The sequence below is a fragment of the Agelaius tricolor genome, unplaced genomic scaffold, assembly GCF_023055355.1.
Source record: "Agelaius tricolor isolate 1412-34295 unplaced genomic scaffold, bAgeTri1.0.p SCAF_9, whole genome shotgun sequence".
Taxonomy (NCBI): domain Eukaryota; kingdom Metazoa; phylum Chordata; class Aves; order Passeriformes; family Icteridae; genus Agelaius; species Agelaius tricolor.
The window spans coordinates 24,800,598-24,821,065 of NW_027269269.1; the positions used below are offsets into that span (position 1 = coordinate 24,800,598).

Consider the following 20,468-nt stretch of genomic DNA (forward strand, 5'->3'; position numbering starts at 1 on the left):
ATCTGTCTTCTTCAACTTTCTGTAATCTTTCAGCTGCTGGATTAGAAATTATCACTATGCAGTGCTGGGCTGAATCCAAAGCAGGGTTCCTCCTTCAAGTGATTGAGGAGAGGAAAGCCTCGCTGAAATGTGGTGTATCTTCCCTCCTCCTCAGGGCCCTTCAGGGTCACACCTGCCCATCTTGGAACATCCTGGAATGGTAGAGCTGGATTTATGCTTTGTGTTTTGATATCTTCCCATGCCATGTGCAGGGGTAGAGGGGATAGCAGCCGTGATTTAGCAGGACAAGTGCTGGGGGAGGAACACAACTGCTAATTTCTCCTCTAGTCTGACCTTTGCTAAATAACATGCTCAATGCTGGTGCACATGTGGAAGAAGTTCTGAGTCCTGCACTTGCTCATTATCAGTCTTTCTGGAATCAAAGGAGAAATTGATCTTTCCTCTGTGTTTTTACAAGCCCAAATATTTCAAGGAGTGAGACAAAATGCTTCCTTCCTGTGTAGTGTTTCTAACATCCAAGTTATCAGTGTTGCCTTGTCAGATGTTTCCTTGCTGCTTAAAACATTGTGCCTCTTCTTTCAGCACCAAAGGCATTCTTTTCACAAGGAACACAAAATTGGGTGGTAAGGCTCAGTACAGAGTGATTGGTGCAGGATGCTGCTGGTGTCACCCAGGCACTGGAGCAGGCTTAGTGCCTTTGTGCCACAAATGCATCCAGGACTCTGGAACACAATAAGACAGCTTTCCTGCTCCTACCCCATTGCTGGTACTGCCAGTTTTGGCAGACTGAGTGCTGCTAGCTTTTTCTTGAGGTTTCCCAGTTGTATCTTTAATCTGGAAGAGTATTTAGGGATCTGTGGTTTAAGCACCTGTCATTGACACTGAGGGTATGACATCTGCCTACCTACAGAAGTGCTGCCATGCCAAGGGGCACAGCACATGCCCAGGGTCCTTCAGTTAGGAGAAGTCAGTGTGCTGGCTGGGATGGTGGGGAAGGAGGCAGTGAGCTGTCTCAGTTGGAGGACCCAGGGAGATATCTGGTTCCTCATGCCAGTCATAAGCCAGCAATATTGTATAAAAGGCTGGTGCAGCTGGTTATAGGCATTATTTTAGAATGTGTTTTATTAATGTTGAAATTTGAACCAGACGAGGAACAGCTTAGTTGGTTATTCAGTACCAGAAGGAATAGGGAGCCATTAAAATGTATCTGGGTGAGCTAAGCTGGGTGCACACAGAGACAGCACATCTCAGCAGTGAGAAGGGGTCCTTTGGTAGCAATTATTTTTCTGACAGAAGCTGCACTTTTGTTGCCTCTCCATGAGGTGCAGTGCAGAAAGGATGACTGCCTGGAGGGTGCTGCTGGGAGGCAAAGCTGTGTGCAGTTTCCTCAGGGAAGCAGCAGTTCCTTTTGTGAACCATTGCTCTGTGTGTGCCTGTGTTAATGGTGCTGAGTTGCCATCAGTGTCATATGTCCCTGCCTCCCAAAAGAACCTGCACTATGGAAAGGGAACAGAGAGGGGAAAGGAAAGATGAGAAGCAGGGGAATTACAGGCTCACAGGGAGGTGATGGGGACAATGCCTACATGAGATACTGCAGGCAGAAGTAAGCTCACTTGACCTTCTATCTGAGCCTGTGGATGAAAGCCAGCACTGGTCTGAAAGCCATGACATTGCTTCAGTGCAGCACTGGGTACAGGCTCATGCTCCTTGCATCTCAGCATGCCAGCCACAGCTGTGCAGCTTCATCCTGGCTGAATCCAAAGCACTGCTCCTCCTTCAAGTGATTCTGCCTGCAATACTCCAGGTAAATATACCCATGGCATTGCAGGTGCCACCATCTGCTTATAACTCCCCCCCTTTTCCCAAAGTGCAGCCCACCTGGAGCCACCAAGTGTGTGTTTAAGGAAGGCTACTCAGGCTGTCCCCTAAATGAGTAAAATGGCTCTAATGTGCACCAGCTGGTCCCATCACCTTCAGATGTAATTGTTTAATGTACATGTTGTACATCAGCTTAGCAACTTGACAGTCGTGCTGTGGCTCCCACAGGAATCCCAAATATCGCAATGCAACATTGCAGCATGACTGTTTCTCCTGAACTGCACCTTTAAAAAGAACAGTTAGGCTGAAGATCCCAGTTTCTGTTTCTCTGCAAGGTTGAATGTTCCCATGCTGTGGACACCTTTGCTGTCCTAACAGATGGCCTGCAGAGTGTCAGTGTTTGGGAAGTCACTTGCTGCAGTGGTTGGAGGATTAAGTTCAGAAAGGGTGGGTTTGCCCTGAGGAATGATCCCCAAAATTGCTGATTTGGAGAGTCCCTTCTATACACTGCAGTTGTTTGCACACAAACCTATCATCTATTCTCCTCCTGGGATTTGCTGTTTATATGGAGGAGAACAAATAATGATTCTTCTGCAATTTCAATGGAAGCCAGGGAGCTTTTAAACAGTCAGAGTAGCTACTGGCATTCCTGTCTCTCTGCTGAAGAAATAGGCTGACTGCTAAGAGAGATGTGAGATGTCACAGTTCCTTTTCATCCGAGGGATGAAAAACACTGTACAGGCATTTAAGCTTTACAAAATCTCCCTGCAAGGTGTAGGAGGAATTTTTTTACAGATAGAGAAACTGAGACAAAATGCCTCGCTGCTGCTTGATCCATTCATTACTGAAAGAATTGAGGACAGAAGTTGGGACACCTATTCATAGCACTGACCACAAGGTCCTCTCTCCCTGTCACCTCGGGAGGGACATAGCCCATGCAGCAGTGCTCCTGGGAGGGCTTTCAGTGTCTACTTTGGTCAGGAGACTATTTTGAAGATGTTTCCCCTCCATTCTTGCAATGACATTGCATCTGACCTGTATTTCTAACAGACATTTTGTTTCACCACTCCATTTCTATTATGTCAGCCTGCAAGACCCATCCATATGCGCTTTGCATTCCCTATCCCTCCCTGTTTTCAAACTATGCCAGTGCACTGCTTACTGGAATCATAAAAACTCTCACCTTGTTTGGGCTTTTTGTAATCCTGCTTGTGGTTCAGTGCTCCCCTTTCCATATGGCTCTGCCAGCTATGGCACAAGCAAAACCTGTCTGTGGGGGAAGGGAGCGGGCTGGGAATGCCCATCCTCTTGGGGACACGGCTGATCCTGCATGTTGTGAATGAGAGATGCTACTCTGCCCTCCCTTCCTCTTCCCTGCAGTGAGCTGACCATCTGCTTACCTTAATGGACTAGAGATTAGCCTGGGGGTTAAGTTATCAACATAATTAACCTAGATTTCTCCTCTACAGCTGAGGCAATTTTTGCTTATCTGCTGCTCAGGTGATGTTGTGAAATTCAGACGGCTCTCGAGGAACAACAGAAACTGGAGCAAGCGGAGGGGAAGACTTTCAAAGTTTGAAATTACTCTGAAGCCCCCAAGGCACAGAGATGAGAGATGATGAAGCTTGTGCAGGTTCTCAGCTATGAGAACGGTATTGAAGAGAAGTCTAATGTATTATTAATACTGCCTGTTCCCTACGTGGAGGGCTTTTCAGGTCTGTGTCTCAAACCAGGCAAGACTCATTACCTCTGTTTATGGAAATTTGTTCCTGAACACATGCAGAAAGCTAACAAATTGAAAATATTACATCCCCGTGTTTCTGTCCAGGTGACTTTTGTCGTGTACTAGTGGGACACTTCCCAGCCTGTGCTCAGTGATTCAGTGACAGGCTATCCTTCCATTCTGCAGTCATGTATCACCAGAAACTCTCTTCATGCTGGCTTAGGATGCTAGAGCTAATGTGACTCTACAGCCACGTGTGGGTGGCTTTTATGCTACATTTTCCTTGACAGTAAAAGATTGCAGTTGCCACTTCAGAGCATCCCTAGCTGCCTTTCCTGCCCTAGATTCAGGCTGCGTTTGTGGATAGTGCTATCGGACTTATGCTCAGGCAGCCTTCCTTTGCAGGGCCCCAAGTTTCAAAGGGCACCAAGTCCCTCCACACACCCCCGGGGTGATCCTGCCCGTGGCCACGGCATTCAGGCCATGTGCCTTGGCACTTGGATTCAGCTGGCCGTGGGTGGGGATCCCTTGCAGAGGCTGTGAGTGTGGGAGCGCTGTCTGACCCATCCCCGCGGGCACTTCCCGTGCCAGAGGACATGCCACTCGACCGATCATTGTAATTACCGTTCTGCAAGCTTTTAATCCCTTGGTTAAATAAAACCAACAAATGATAGTGGGAGTAGGAAACTGCAGCCGGCTGGAGGACAGCCCCGCCAGGAGCAATGAGATGTGTGAATGAACACCCGCATCCTGCCAGAGACACCTAATCTTCCTAATGGTGAAATTAGCATGCAGCTTTGGTCAGAGCCCACCCACACCTCGGTGCTCAGCTGCAGACATCTCACTGGCGCAGGGGCAGGCAAGCTAGAAGGAGTTCAAAGAATAACTGCAATGATTAGGTGCTGGAGGGGAGCCGAGGTATGAAGAAAGATTAAAGCAACCAAGAGTGATTATCATGGAAAATTGGTGATTAAGGGGGGAAACCTAACTTCCTGTAATTTGAGGGGTTTGAACTTGAGGTAGAGGAGCTGATCAGAAAGGTAGCAGGAGGTATACAAGTAGGAGTGATGTAATACAGCTCTGGGAAAGAAATGTAGGTAGAATATCAAGCGAACTCCTAATTACATTTTTTGGTCTGGCTTATGAGTGGCAATGGTAAGGATACGATTTTTTGAGATGCATATATACAGACAGAAAAATGCTGGAGGAGAGACCCTCTAGTAGTAAATTATCCTGCAACAGCAAGGGCTGGGGTGCCTGAGTCCATACATGGTTTGGTACCTTCGCCACATCTTTTTTCTTCTTTACAAATATATATATCTAGGAGGAAACAAACAGCACTAGCACTTGTGATTTTCAGTGGAGACATGTTGCAAATGTTACATTTTCCAGTAACACTTTACCCCACACTGTCAGTGTAAAATCTGTCTGCTGTCAAACTGCAGTGTGGTGTCAGTCCTCATGTCTCTTTGATAAGGTCTGGGAAGGATTTGGAGGACATTAGCAGCACCCAACGCCCCCAGGCTCTGCTTAGAGCAGCTGTCCTCGGTGAAATGGGGGGAGCCCTGGTGGGGGAGCCCTGCTGGTGCCGAGTTGTTTGGAGATAGAAACGCCTCAGACCATGCCTGTATTGATTTTGTATGTAGTGCTTGGTATGGCAAATCAGTGTGCCCATCATGCTGTTGGGCTTGTGCTCTGCTTTTCAGTTAAGGCCTAAAATTGGCAGACCTGTCTTTTTGGGTGGCAGAGACCAGTCACAGTGCAGGGAGGCTCTCCCTTATCTTGGCTGTGAAGGATTTGAGTTTCCTTATGAGGGGTTTGCAAACCCTGTCTGTGCTCTTGGAAGCATTAGAGGACCTGTGGTTGGAGCACAATGACAGGCACCTAATGTGTTTGTCCTTTGTTGTCCTGTGATTGTGCCCATGCAGAAAAGGCAGGATCACTGTCCTGACAGACAGGTTAAGCATTTACTTGAGTGTTTCTAGTGATGGCTGTGCTGCAGCTTTCTTACTAGCTGAAATGATACCCCACCACCCCTCCCAGAAAGCCTCCCTATACCCTGGGACATACATTATACTAGGGATTGCTTCCTGTCTACAGAATCATGGAATCACAGGATATGCTGAGCTGGAAGGGACCCATCACGATCATTGAGTCCAACTCCTGGCCCTGGACAGGACACCCCAAGAGTCACACCCGGTGCCTTAGAGCATTGTCCAAATGCTTCTTGAATTATGTGAGGCTGGGTGCTGTGCCCACTTCCCTGGGGAGCTGTTCCAGTGCCCAAGCACCCTCTGGGGGAAAAATATTTTCCTTGATATCCAAACTAAATCTGCCCTGACTCAGCTTCATGCCATTTCCTTGAGTCCTGTCACTGGTCACTAGAGTGAAGAGATCTGTACCTTCCCTTCTGCTTCCTCTCCTGAGGATCCCAAAGACCACCATCGGGTCTTGTCTCTTCTTGTCCAGGCTGAACAAACCAAGTGACCTCAGCCACTCCCCACAAGGCTTTCCTTCCAGACCCCTCACCATCCTTGTGGCCCTCTTTGGGACACTCTCTAATAACTTAATGACTTTCTTATATTGCAGTGCCCAAAACTGCCCCTAACACTCCAGGTGAGGCTGCCCCAGTGCAGAGCAGAGTGGGACAATCCCCTCCCTTGTCCAGCTGTGGTACTGTGCCTGATGGCCCCCAGGGCACAGTTGGCCCTCCTGCCAGGGCACTGCTCATTCAGATTCAACTTTCCATCAGCCAGGACCCCCAGGTCCCTTTTCACAGAGCTTCTCTCCAGCCACTCATTCCCCAGTCTGCACGCAGAACCAGGGCTGCCCCCTCCCAGGTGCAGACTCTGGCACTTGCTCTTCTTAAACTTCATATGGTTGATCCATGTGCTTACACATTCACCACCTCCCCCACCCTTTCCCTGCCCTGCCTCTGCAGCTGCCTGCATGCTTTCCATAGAGTTTGCAGAGTCTTTTTGTTGGCAGGAAATGTTGCTTTGAATGGGTTCCCATTGCAAGCATCTCACCTCAATGATCTCCAAAATAATGTGTTTTAGCTGCCCATGCTATCTCTAATGCACACAAATTCCTCACCTTGTACCTGATCTGTTCTCTTGCTCCTGCCTGCCTTTCTCTCCAAACCTGCAGGATGATCCCCTAACTGTGTTCCTGTTTTTCACACCAGCTGCCCAAAGGCTGTGACACCAGGTACTAGCATGGCAAACGCTGACATTGTGCCTGTGGTCTACCATGGTTCTTACCTGGGGCAGCTGCTCCCCATCTTCATCATCCTAACACAGAGTGACTCGGCTCCACTGCCCCTGCAGTAACTTGCCTCGCCATAAATTGGAGACCTTTACAGCTGAAGGTTTACCTCCAACATCTTTTTTTAGCTTGCCTGGTATAATTCTCTGCTCTGTGACTGCTTGCAGACAGCACTGCAGGTTTTATTTCCAAAGCAGGCAGCATTGTAATTAAGAGGTCCCAAAATGAACTCAGCCTTTCAATAACAAAGCATAATAAAATAAGCTCCTAACAAGACTGACAGGAGAGCAGTCAAGCTGTTTCAGCATCCATGTAGACATTTTACCTGACAGAATAATAGCCAGTTTCTTTCAGCTGTTAAATCCATTTTCTCTGTTAGGGTCTGTCAGCTGCTGTCACCTCAGGAACCACCAACAAAGGGGTGCATCCTTGTCTTTCTGGGGAGGTAACAGCACCAGCTAAGAGGTAGAAGCTTTCAGCCTGGAAAACTTCCAAACACCTCTAGAGAGGAGAATCCTGCCACTGGCAGGCACTGACTATAGAATCAGATAATGGCAACCAATGGCAACTGCAGGACTGATCCTTTGCCTCCTCCCCACAGGCAGGCAGCTCTGAACAGCTGTGGTGTATGATAGCATGTAGAAAATCAGGGTCTATAGCATTATGTTGACATGGAGAACCAAATTTTGAGACCTCCTGTCTTGAGAAACTGATCTTTCTCTCAGGCAGACTTGTATCAGCTATTTCATAGCCAATGCATACTTGCTACACACTAAAATGTTTGCTGACTTGCAGCTAGGCTGGTGTGCTGGGAGGCTCCATCTCTGTGTTATGGCTCACTCTGGTGCTGCCTGGTCCTAATTTGCTTCAGGAGATGTGATTGAGCTGCTGGTCCTGGCTCCAGCAATGCTTAATGAACCTCTCAATCAACTGGACCGGATAAAATTTGGCTGGGTCTTGTTACTGGGTCTTGCCTTCCTTGTCTGACAAGGTCTAGTGAAAAGCTGCTTGATTGTCATCATGTCATTGTCATCCTGTGTCTGTGAGAGAAGGCAGGTAATTGCCTAAAGAGCAAAGGATCCTGGAACCCTGAAAAAACCTGGACTTCTTGCCAAGGCAAAGGTAAAGACCCTTCCTTGAAGGCATTTCCAAACCCACAAGACCTTGTGGGACAGTGTGGGTACAGAACAAGAGTAGCCTTTCCCCTCTGTGTCCAATCCCTTATCAACTCAGGGAGGTACTGGCTCAGCATCCTCAGCACTGTGTGGCCACCCTGAGCAGCCTGCTTTGGTGAGGATGTGTCTGCCAGCAGGGAGCAACCCTGGACTGATTCTACACCAGGGAACAAAGCTGTGCACAGAGACAGTTCTTCTTTTCACCTGCTCCCTGCCAGGCAATGAGGCACCTCCTTGCCCGGGTCCTTCTTGCAGGGAGCAGGTTGGTGGCTTGGGTCATGCTGGAGGGAGCTGGCAGCACTGGCAGGGACTGTGAGGCCAGGGTGCAGAGCTGTGTTGTAGGACAGTGTGCTTGTGCAAGTGGCTGTCAGTCTCCTGGCATCTCCAGAGTGCTTGACAGCTGGGAACACAATGCAGACAAGGCTTATGTGAAAGGAAGTGACAGCAAGGAAATGGAAACCTCTGGAAGCATACCAGGGAGTGAAGCCTCGTCATAATATACCCCCAGGCCAGATCAGAATTACTTCAATGCAATGATTCATTATTTTTTTTCCTCTGCTTTTCTCTCAGCAAGGAGATGCTACAGATTTTGACTGGTATTGCTGAGTATGTAAAATATCATGTTGCACACTTCAAGGAGATGTTGGCCAAATAAAATATGAGTCCTGCACAGAAAAACTAGTTTGAATGTGAGTTTTCAGGACAGCAGAGCCTTGGCTTTCTGGAATCATAGTAGTTTAGAGTTTGCTTTATTTTGCAAAAGGAACCCAAATACTTTGGAGCTTCTGCTGGTCAACCACAAAGTCCAGGAAGAAGTTTTCCCTAGCACCTCCTCCCATGTAAGTTTATATTTGTTATTGGAGGGGTCTATGTCTTGTATTTTCACCAGATTTCAGACTGACTTTGGTGTAACAAGGTAGGGTGAAGTCCTCTTTTATTAGAGCCTAGATGCCATGGGGGTGTGATAGATCATGTGGTGACCATCTCTCTTTTCCTTTTTACCATACTGACAGAAAAACAGCATCTGGTATTGGTTTTCACTTTCTCCTGAGAGGGAAGAGATGGGAGTAATATCACAGTGGATATGTATGCTGGTGCCACAGCTGTCATTATGAACGTTTTGAGGCCAGTGACTGGTGATCATGTCATGACTGGGGACCAGCATTTGCCCACAGTGGAGCTATGATGGCCAAACAGCTTATTTCTTCTCTGCATTGTGATCTATATAAATCTTGTAGAGCAGAAAGTGGTTATGATCATTTATCATTTGATGAGTTTCAGCTTTGTGTCTGGCAGATACTAATGGAGAAAATGTTGTCATCCAAACCCAAGCAGCCTTCAGCTGGAGTTAAATTACAGCACTGCTGAAGTGCTCCAGATTTGAGAGAGAAAATAATAACAGGTGGGCAGATTATTAAAATACAGTGCAGACAATACCTGGAGGGTAAATATATTCAGCTTTGAAATGACAGTGAAATCTGAGGAGTGTTTTGACAGTGGAGAAGGGTGGTATACATGTGCCTTCACAGTGAGGACCCCTGGTTACACAGCTGGAGAGCTGATACTTTATTTCAGCAACTTGTTTTCCATCATAGAGGAGGGCTACTGGTACCTGATAACTCACAGGCAGCCTGGATGCATCTTCTTTTGCTGTGTTTTGCAATAGGCTTCCTGCAGCATCCCGGGAACAAGAAAAGTCTTTCTGCAAAACTCTGTGTGCTTTGAGAGGCATTGCAGAGGCTGGCTTAAACCAGCCCTGGGCTGCACAGCTTGCCCTGGGTTCCTGTGAACCACCACGTGGCTGTGACCACAAGCAACAGCAGTCCTGCCCACCCCTAATTCCTGAGGAGCAGTGTCACAGCTTCTCTGGATACAGGTGATTTCTCTGTCTGCTCAGGTGTGCTTTCTTCCCTACCTTGTGCACTGGCTCAGCTCGCCCTGGCAGCCTCTTGCCCCATGCATCATGCAAGCTTTTCACTGTCTGTCCTGAACACACTTCAGTTGTTTGTTCTGCCATACCTTTACTTCACTGCCTGGCTGGGGAAGACACAATCATGCCAATAAAACTGATAAATTGCCAAAGAGGGTGAGATACAGTTTTAGTAACTGGCATAACAGTGAATTTGCTGACCTGGCACAGGGAGGGGAAAGGGAAAGGTTTGTGAATTAATTACAGTGCTGAAGCAGTGCTGAGGAGAGCCTGGCTTTCTGCTGGAAGTGGTTCAGTTACTTGGCTGAAGATAGAGTCCAACTGCTGTACACCTGAGGAGGCTGCAAATGCACAGGGTTGAGAGTCAGGGCTGCTCAAGAGGTGGGCCTGGGTGCTGTAATCTGCATTGAGACCACCTGCAACACTCTGCCCCCCATCCATGACTTGTCACTGCTTCCCCTGTACTGGCATTTTAAATCACACCCCAGAACTGACCCTTTAGAGAGCTGCACAATTTCTGGGGCTGATGTGAAGGCAGTGTGACAAGGTGTGGGCAAAGTTGGGATGTCAGCAAAGCATGACCCAGGCTGCTTTGACTCCTGTTCCATACGAAGTCCTGGTTCTAGCTCTGCCACTGACGTGGACAAAGACAGGTCACTTCTCCATGCTATGGGCAGAGAGGGACAAACTGCTGCTGTGGTCAGTTTTGCTCACGGTATCCCCAGATGCTTTCCAGTAGTCTGGAAAAGTCTGGTGCTTGCCTTGTTTTGCAAAGCTAAAGCTGCCTCTGGAATGCCCCAGCCATGCTGTGGTGCCCTGTCCCACTTGCAGGGCTGGAGGAAGATGAAGATCAAGCATGGATCTCTCAGCCCTGCTGTTTTCTCTTCTGCCCTTCATCCCAGGCACCAGCTTGGGGAAAACTAATAGGTAAGTGTCTGTGGTGGAGCACTGAACAAAGTGGCTCCAGTTCTTCCCAGTTTTCTGAAAAATTCCAGAGGAAGATACAGAGGGTAGGCAAACTTGGTACCATAGGAAAGTTGGAGGCTCAGAGGCTCAGCAGTGGGTGTTAGTTCCAGGAGAAAGGCAAATGTTGAACAGAATCTCTAGAGATTTCAAGTTTTATGAGTCTAGAAGGGAGAGCATCTCTTTCGAAAAGTGTATTATCTCTGAAAGTAGAAAATAATTATTACTGTACCGGTGTGATAGTTACCTATCATGTTTACAAATCTTTGTTGCCAAAGGAAAAATATTTCAATACATTTTGAATACAAGTTGCCTCCTTAGGGGCCACCTTATCTCTGATATACGACTGATTACTTGGCCAGAGAAAGGTTATTGCAAGAAATAGACTTGACCTTTTAAGCATACAGCTGAGATTTCCAGCAGGAGTGAGCACCACACTTTCTAAATGAATGTTTTAGTAGGCAATGAAAGCAGAGGAGTGCAGCTAATTAAAGATGTATGTCGGAGAAAATAGATGGAATAATAAAAGGTAAACAAATATTAGAGAAGACAAACATATTGTCAAAATAGAAGTCAAAGCCAGCCAGCAGAGAGAGGGAAGAGTCCTATGTGGGACAAAAGCAGCCATTTTGAGAACTTGTGCTTAGCATTAAATTGCAAAGAAATACAAAAATAAAATGCAATTATGACTATGCAGCTGGAGGACAAAGCTATTATGATGATGAGGCAGAGCCATTGGTAACTGTATGATGAGAAAATGCAAAAAAAACTTTCAGCCATCTGGTCAAGCCTAGTACTTACACAGTTCTCCTTGCTAATGGTCCTCACATCAAGTATGTGTTGTAAGGCTGCATCCTTAGCAGTATTTTAAGACTGGATCTATAGTAATAGGACGTATGACCAGACATGCAACCAAATGCACACAAACCTCTACATTTCTCATCAGCTTTTGAGGAGACAATCGTGTCTGGTAGAGAGTTCAAATACATTTTTTCCTTATTGGTATTTGTCAAAATTTCTTTGGCTTCCAATACATCTGAACAGAATCTTCCCTGAGCTTGGTTTCTGCCTTTGCTGTGCCTCCCCTGTAAAGTGAATATAGGTTACTGAGCAAGTATTGGCTTACTATTCCTACAGTCAGATCTGTGGAAGGGCAGTGGGGGGATTAACATAGGGAGCATGTAGGCACCTGAGCGGGAATTTAGCCTTGGCTCTGGCTCATCACTCTTAATATTATTAAAAAACAGGACCTCCAATGACTAGAAGTGATCTGGTTCTCAGCTTTATCTCTGGTCTGAAAGCCAAAGTCTCCAAAAGCATGGCTCTTCTGTGGGAAGCCTGGGCTTGCAGAGAAAACAATTTGCTGGCAACTCATCTTGGGCAGCATTTTATTTTTTTCCCATGAAGGTCTCCTTTCTTTGCTATGGGCTTTTGCCTGGTCAGGCTCAGTGACTGAGGGAGCAGTGGGAGCCTAACTCTGTGAAAGCTGTTAAGAAAGGGTGGTTACAGGTTTCTTGTGTTTACAGGGATGATGGTTTTTGACATGCCTTTTGGTGCATCTCTGTTTGGGGAGGACTGAAGGAAGACCTGATGTTAGAGAAGAGGGGATTGAGTGTGGGTTGGAGCAAAGCAGTTCTCTGAACTTGAAGGTGGTGTCACCATTGTCACTGTTGTTGGGAGCTCTGGGGCAGAGCAGGGGATGATTTCAGTCACAGCATCTTCGTGCATGTCGGTGAGATGCCCATTCAGAGAGACAGGATTGCCTGGTGTGGTCTGACCTCTGTGGGCCCTGCTGAAGGAGGTGAGGCAGTGTGGTGGAGGGCTGCTCTAGACTGTGTAAGCACTTTGGATTCCAAGTGATGGTTGCTCAAAGGCAGCTGGTACAAAGGGCTGCCTGGCAGCAGACTCCCCATGACAAATGCTCACTGGCCACCACCAACTCAGGTATTCCCAGGGCTGTTGTGGAAGGAGGTTGACTGAAGTCACGTGTTCAGTGCATGGGGACCTGCCCTCAGCCTCAGCAGGTGCCCCAGGCCCCCTGGTAAGGCAGGGGCACAGCTGCTCTGAAAGGGTCACTGCCTTCTAATGCTGTCGCTGCTCTGCTGGCTGCACGCTGGGGACAGAGAGGAAGAGGAGCTAACAGTTTTTGTTGACAAAGCTGTCTTGATACCTGTGTAGATCTATAGGCAGAGTTGCCTCAGGAAAGATGAAAAATTAATGGGGACATTTTCACCCTGGCTAGCTCACATGCCATTTTAATCCTGCTGCCAACATGACAGGCGTTTCTGCCTGGGAAGAAGCACCAAGTGAAATCCAAATTGTTTGACAAGGAGCAAAACCAGCTACTGATGGGGCCTGGGGCAACAAATCAGTTTGTAAACACTCTGCTTTGAGGAAGGTCTGTACACAGATTTTGTTTGTATGGTGGCTTGGACCAAGGTCTAAAAATCTCTGAAGTGTGCACTGTCTTCAACAGAAGGCAGTCTCTGATGCAAATGGGGACAAATGGACTGGTAGTGGGGAACAGGTGAAGAAACCCGTTTTATTCCAGACTTGGTCTGTGTGCAAAATAGCACCTGTGTAATGGAAGGTATGATTTGTGTAAGTGTGCAAATCTTCTGTCTGTTCCTCTGGTTGAAGGAACCTTAGCTGGTAGGTAGCAGGCACAGTGACAGCTATTGCCAAGGGAAGTGTCATAAAAGCAATGGCTGTTGGATTTCACAGAGAAATGCTGAACAATGTGCTGAGGTCAAAATGTGGGATGAAATAGAGAATTAATTGCTTCTGGGGAGCAGGAGAAGTGTGATCTATGGGTGCAAGAAAGCTAGAGCAAGAATTAGTAAATGAATCAAGGTTTGCCCAGCCCATGTAGTTCAGGTTCCAGCACCATTTCCCACAGAGCTCTACCTGGGAGCTGTGAGGTGAGCAACCAGTGAGTGCGCCCCAGGGGTCAGGATGAGAAGGGACACGCTGCTCTTCATGTAGTCCTCCAGTAGTCACTGTGTTATCACAGCCCATTCTTTGTAAGCCAGGCAAAAGAACTTGTCCTCTTTCCAGAGAGATCAAGCCTGAAATGTAAAAATAGTCCGATTTGGACTGGAGCTTAAACCTAAAGTGATTACATGACTTCTATTAAAGCAAAAAGCAAACAAGCAGCAAACCCTATTTTCCTCTGGTGATTACATAACTCACAAATCAGATGAATGGGCAGTCTTCAAAGCCATGGCCAGAGGAAAACACCTGTACAACTTGAGCCCAGTGGCTGTGTGCTGCAGGAACTGGTGCTCTGATGGAGGCTGACCCTTGTAAGCACTCTTCTTGCCCTGCACGTACCTTGTAGCCTTCTGCTCCTTCTCTCCAAGGGCATGTGTGCCTTCTCCCAGATATATTTGGTGGCTTCATAACCTCTTCTTCAGTGTGGCATTTCTTACTGCGCTGCTGTCTCCCTGCTACAGGGTATAGAGTTGCTCTGTCAGGCACTTGGGACTTGGAGGACTGCAAATCTACTGGTTTTGCCATTGCCTGTCAGCAGCATGGGCAGCAGGGCAGCTGTGTGTTGTACTGAGAGAAGTAAGAACAGCAGAAGAGGTTGCATTTACAGACCCTGCCTACACACTGTGCATGCTGCACACACGGTGCAATGCTCCTGAAGAGCCTCACAGACATGTGATCTGAATGGCAGACCAGGATTTCTCTCCAAAGAACTTCAGTAAAAACTTGTGTACTTACTGGGGTCCTGCTGTGGGGAATTCCTATAGTACAAGGAAGTTTACTTAAGTGAGGGTTACATACCCCAAATGATGGTGTTCTTGAATCATCAGCAGCTGAGAGATAGTTGTGTGTTGTGACTTGTGCTCTGTGTGATTTCTCAGGTGCCTTTGTCCTCACTGCAGGTCATCAGTCAGTCTCTCAGCTGGAAGTTGCTGATGAGCGTGCTACATATTTTTGTAAATGCTGAGGGTGAAGGATATGGTCTTCCATCTTTTTGATACATAGCTTGAGGGCTTTGACTTTTTCCTAGCCTGAAATCCTTCTGGAAACCTGGCTTGTGTAAAGCCATCACAGAGTGGCAGATTTGAGTTGCATATCTCTCAACTCAAGACCCTCCTGGCCAGGTGTCCAGCAGGTTTCTGACCCCTCCACCTGGTAGAGTGGTGGCAGAGGGAGTGAATGATTTCCCATCAGCTTGCCTGCTGCTCTGGAAGTAAAGTGTTGATGTGGGGAACAGCATTGCAAGGTGTGTTCATTAAAGATGGATGTGGGAAAGATAGGTTTTTAGGGGGTAATGGGTATGCTGGGAATGTGTAGGTAAGGCAGGGAGTTGCAATGTCAGTAGAATTATGAGCAGGATCTGGAGGATGCCTTGCCTGCACTGCTGAATGTGTTGGGTTATGTGCAGGAGTGGAAGCAGCACTTGGGCTTTAACCCAGGCTGGTAGCAAGGACTAGGCTCACATGCCAGGTCTGAAATGTGTGTGGGGCTGGGACAACAGTCACAGAAGAGCTAAGGATTACTCTGCAGTGAAGGTACTTGTCTGGGAGGGAGGTAAGGGGCTCTGGGCTCCCATAAGCAGCTGGGTTACTGAGTCAGAGACACTGAGAAATAGAAAGCTGAGAGTCCAACATGGTGCATGTTGGGAATGGGATGAGCCCTTTGCCCTGTGCTGCTGTCCTGTTATAGGATTTCTTTCTTGCACTTCTGCCTCTTGAATTCATATCCTCAGGCTGCTTGCTTTGCTAAAAGTTATCAATATTCTCCTAAGAAAGGGGTTGGGTTGTTTCCTATCTGGGGACAGTTCACAGTCAGAACTAAGTAGAAAAAGCGGCTCCTTCATGTGAGAGCATTGGGATCCTGCTCCAAGCAAAATGACCACTGCTTCACACTGTGTAGGAAGGCCCCACTGCCAGCCCCACTTGCCTGCAGGTCACAGGGTAGAAACAGGAGAGAAAAGCATACATTAGAGACAGAGCTGGGTGCTTGAGGGTGTGGTGGGGACTCCGAGTTTGCAGCAGGTTTTCTGCAATGATTTGGAAAAGGCATTTGCAATGTTTGCTGTCTGGGGGGCAAGAAGACCTATTTGTACAAAGAGAGGTGACCTAACCCCCAAAATGTAACTGCTGGTGGAGTTAACTCCTTGACCACTATAATAATATCCAGCAAATATGTGAATGCACCAAGTCTTAACTGTCTCTAATGTATTGCTGAAGTGTGAAGAGCCTTGTTGTCTCATGCTCTGCTGCTACAGCATCCTGACAGCTCCTTTGCTTCAGAGACTTCTTGTAAAGTCATTGATAGTTACAATGGAAGGGGGGGCAGAATACAGGAAGGAACCAAACTAAAGCATATTTGATGTAAAAGCACAAGTGAACATAGATACCTTGACCCTGAGTGTGTGATTCTCATTGCATTCCATTTGCTCAAGTCTTGCATTTAGGTGCCACGGCTGCTGCCATGTCAGCCTGGTCTCATGGCCCTCAGCTGCTGCAGAGTACACTGGGTCTGCCTGATCCAGTTTGGCACCTCTGAGCCCTAACACTGGTGGTGCTTTGAAGCTGTCTGGGGAGGGAAGCTGCCTGTGGAGAGTGTCTGGTGAAATTTAGACATAATCCTGCTTCCTGTAACCCAATCCATGAAAAGGACTGTGTTTCTCCAATGGAAGGCAGTGCCAGCAAATCCTGGTGCTCAATCTAGGCACTCAACTTTGTTGTTCTTGAGGTATTTAAAGAATCCTGCATTATTGATCATGATATCCACTGGTACTGGATCCTCTACACAACTTGATTGCTTCAGCAATCTATGCTTATTGCCACATTACAAAAGTTGGTTGTTTTTTTCCTGAAGAGCTCTACCTAAAAGTGTACCCTCTCCTACCAAATGATGCATCTCATTCTCTGTGCCTGAGATGCATTGCACAAGTCATACCTTGATTGTCCTCTTCCAGGTTATTGGCAAGCTTTCTCCTTCTCCTCTTCCCTCGTATTTCTTGGCTGCTCTGTTATATATGTGAAAGTGCCTTCTGTTATGCTAGACCTGCACCGGGTAGTGGAGCTGATCCATCACTCTGCTGGGTCTGGTACATCACACACAAATTATACCCAGAGTTACCTCCCTAGAGTTTTATAGCTTTTTTCCCTTTTTTTTTTTCCCCCTTTTTCTTGTTCATGGTCTCATTGGGTTTTTCTGCATCCATGGTCTGTCCCAAGGTAATGCAGAGCAGCTGCATCAAAAGGGCTGCAATTACAGGCGAGCTCTGTCTCTCGCAGAGCAGATGTAATGTGGGATTCTTGTCTGAACCATAACGGGGTGTTATGCCATAGCCAGGGCTCCCTAAGAAAGGTGAGGAACCAAAACCAAGATCAGGCTGAACACCCCCAAGGTTCCTGGATGGAGGGCTCCAGACCACCAAACTGTCCCTTTCGCCAGTTCTTCCCAGTGTGTTAGATGTGATCAGTCTTATCATCTCTGTAATCCTGCTGCCTTGAACACTGTTCTGCCATCCTGCCTGTGCTGTGTGCCTTGTTTGTCACGGTGCTGTGCTGCACTGCAAGAGCTGCTCAGGTAGGGTAGCCCTCTGGCCTGTTCCTTGTGCTCTGCTCTAGAAATGCCTCATCTGCTCAGGCAGAGGGAAGGCTTATCTTTTTTTCCTAGTACATCAATGGTCTTGTAAAAGACTTAAGTGACTCTGTTCAGTGGTGCAGAAAAATGGATTCTGTGTTTTCTGTCTGGTGGCTCTTGCTTCTTTTTAGTTTTCTCTGAGTCTCATTCTTTCCCTGTGTCCCTCTGGTCTCCCAGTTTGTCCCACTCCAAGCCATGCATAATCAGGGGGCCTTACTCTTGCTTCTGCTTTCTCCCACTGCTTCCCTCCGTGTGTCTCCCTGCGCTTACACAGAGACATGCTGTCCTCTTGGTCACCTGCCTTCACCCAGTGTCTGGGGCAGGGTGCTTAAGGACAGTGGCTCCTTTTTCAGCCACACCTGTCCAAGGAGCCTGGCCATCTCCCAGGCTTCATCATGTTCATCTGCCAGCCCAGGGCTGCCCTCACCTCTCTTGCCCTCCAGGAGCCTTGAACAAGTCTTCCCTCCCAGCAGTGCCTCCTGGGGTGCTGTGTACATACCAGCCACCGAGTCTGTGTGGACCTGGCAGTGCTTGCACGCTCAGTTTCATTTTCCCTGTGATGTGGCTGGAACACAGGTGCCCTGTGTGAGCTGCGTTCCAGCAGTAATGCTGGCTTTGCTGGCCTGCAGCCCCTGTGGCAGGCCCAGGTTGCCCACCCCACAAACACGCCGTAGGCACTACGTGTGAGCAGTGCCTGCCAGCGCTGCTAAAGGGCTCCTGGCACGCTTGGCCTGACTTGTGTGTAGCAGTTCAGCCTGTATTTGCTGTGGTTTTTGAAATCTTTCAGGAAGGGCCGAATGAAATCAGTTGGGTTTGGCAGTGAGACTTCTCAGCCCTTCCTTCTGCTCAGAACAGGGGTGATGTCCATGTATTTTTATCCCCACTTTGATGTTGAATTCCATGTCTTTATTTGGCTCGCCGTCTTCTTCCCTCTGCCAGGACGCCTCTGGCTGTACCTGGTTATATCCAGCCCTTTGGCATCCATGCAGGGATTCTTGTGAGGGTGGTGGCCACCCCCTCGTTCTCCACCTGTTTCGAAGATTTGGGGATAGGGTGGGGGTGAGAACTTGGGTAACAGTTGCAACTGGTGGATAGAGTTAATCCCTGGAGTCTTGAGCATCTCCTGTTTTACTGGCCCGCCTGGTTTCCTGCCTCCAGCCCCTGCCCTGTTGGGGTAAGGTTACTGAAGATGGAGGGGGGTGAGAGCCATGGGGGGAGTGAGTCTATTCTGAGGAGCTGGGTTTGGTTACCACTCCAGCACATGGCATGCCAGAGACGCTTGGGTGTAGCTGGCAGGGAACGTGTGGTACTGGGGCAGGGGGCAGGAGCTGCACCATGGGAGCAGGACAGCATGGCCAAGGAGCTGCCAGGCTGCAGGACCCATCTTTCTTTACCCAGATGATTGCAGAGATTAAATGTGTCAAAGACCAGGAAGCAGTGGCACTGAAGGAACATACAGCAACTCATCTATTAACCTTAAATTATTCCTTTTCCTGAACCCCCCACTACCGTGCTTCCTTGGCAGTGAGGGAGAGGATACAGATCTGTTTTTTGCATGGATAGCCATGGTGAAATGACTCATCTGAGGATGTGGGGGGTTTGTGGCACAGGGATGACCAAAGCCTGGGTCACAGATGGCCTGGTAGATCTGTAACTTATCTGCTAGATGGTAATGTGTGTTGCAGAGATTGCTCGCAGATACAGTATTTTGGATATCTACAGATAATGATAAGGCATCATTCACATGTAAAGTGCTGTTCAACCCACTTTATAAGTCCTTCAGGTACAGAAGCTCAGTTTGGAAAAAGAGACTTCATGGCCCTAGGAGGAAGGCACAAGGCAGGGATATGATGAGTTAATGTACTCAGCTTGGGCTTGCTCTGATTTCTCTGTGCTTGCTGGTGACATATGGGTGAATGAGGACAGTGCTGCACCTAGATGTGTGTCTAATGTCACTGTGCAGTGTGTGGGCATGCCTAGAAGGAGCTTTCTTATATCAATTTGCATCTGTACCTTCCTGGTACTTACCCTTCTTTTATAAACCTTTAAAGAAAATGTTTTTTCACCTGCTGACACATAAAGAAAAAGCTCATTTGGGAAACTTGTCTGCCTGCAGGTTCTTGTCCTACATCCCACACTCCTGCAATGCTATCTTCTGCTGACATCCCCAGGATCAAGCACCACAGCACTTGCAGAGAGTGCACACTTCTTCAGGCACCTCATGCCCTGCCAAAGGATTCCACATGACCACCCCTACCCCTGCCCAAACTGTTAACACTGAGCTTCTTCCTACATCTCTTTTTACCCTTAGAAATATCCTTTGCTTTCTCCTTTCCTTCCTATTTACTTGACCAGGTACTGGCAAATGTGTGGCTTTGGGATCTGTGTGTGGTGGTTGACTCCCTGGCAGGAGAAACCGGGCAGGTTTCTCTATCTGTTGAGTTGTTACAACAGTTTGTCACAACACAAATTTACCTATCTCCTCAATGTCACAAATCTTACAGGAAAGAAACCTTGGAGATGTCTACTGCTTTGTTAAATTTTCTGACCAGCAGGTTTGAAAACGGTGTGGGTGACAAAATACTGATGTACACCCACACAAACTCTTGGTGTGATCTCAAGAAATGACATAAGTGTTATATATATAGACAGTAATCATAGCTCTTTGTCTTAAAAGCAAGACCATATCTCTAATTTGACTACCAATCAAGTTTTGTAATTTTTCTTTCTAAATTACTTGTGCATTAAATTATTAAATTACTTCTTCTAAATTACTTGTAATTTCTTTCTAAATTACTTGGTCTTTTCTGAACTCCTCTGTGGTGGATATTTAGTGGGCAGTTGTGCTTGGACCAGTGTTCTGGTCTCACTGCTGCTGTGGTCCTCTGGCTTGGTGACCCCACACATCACATCCTTACCTAGCTAGGGGCCCAGTGGGCCAGCCCCCATTCCCCAGGCACATACCCTGTGTGTGGGT

General features: G+C 47.6%; 1 protein-coding gene across 3 annotated transcripts in view; it reads left to right on the forward strand.

Annotated features, from left to right (window-relative positions):
- IGSF11 (immunoglobulin superfamily member 11) overlaps nucleotides 1-20,468 on the forward strand; it is a 105,195-nt gene that overhangs the window by 37,199 nt on the left and 47,528 nt on the right. The gene's annotated exons all lie outside the window — the stretch shown is intronic.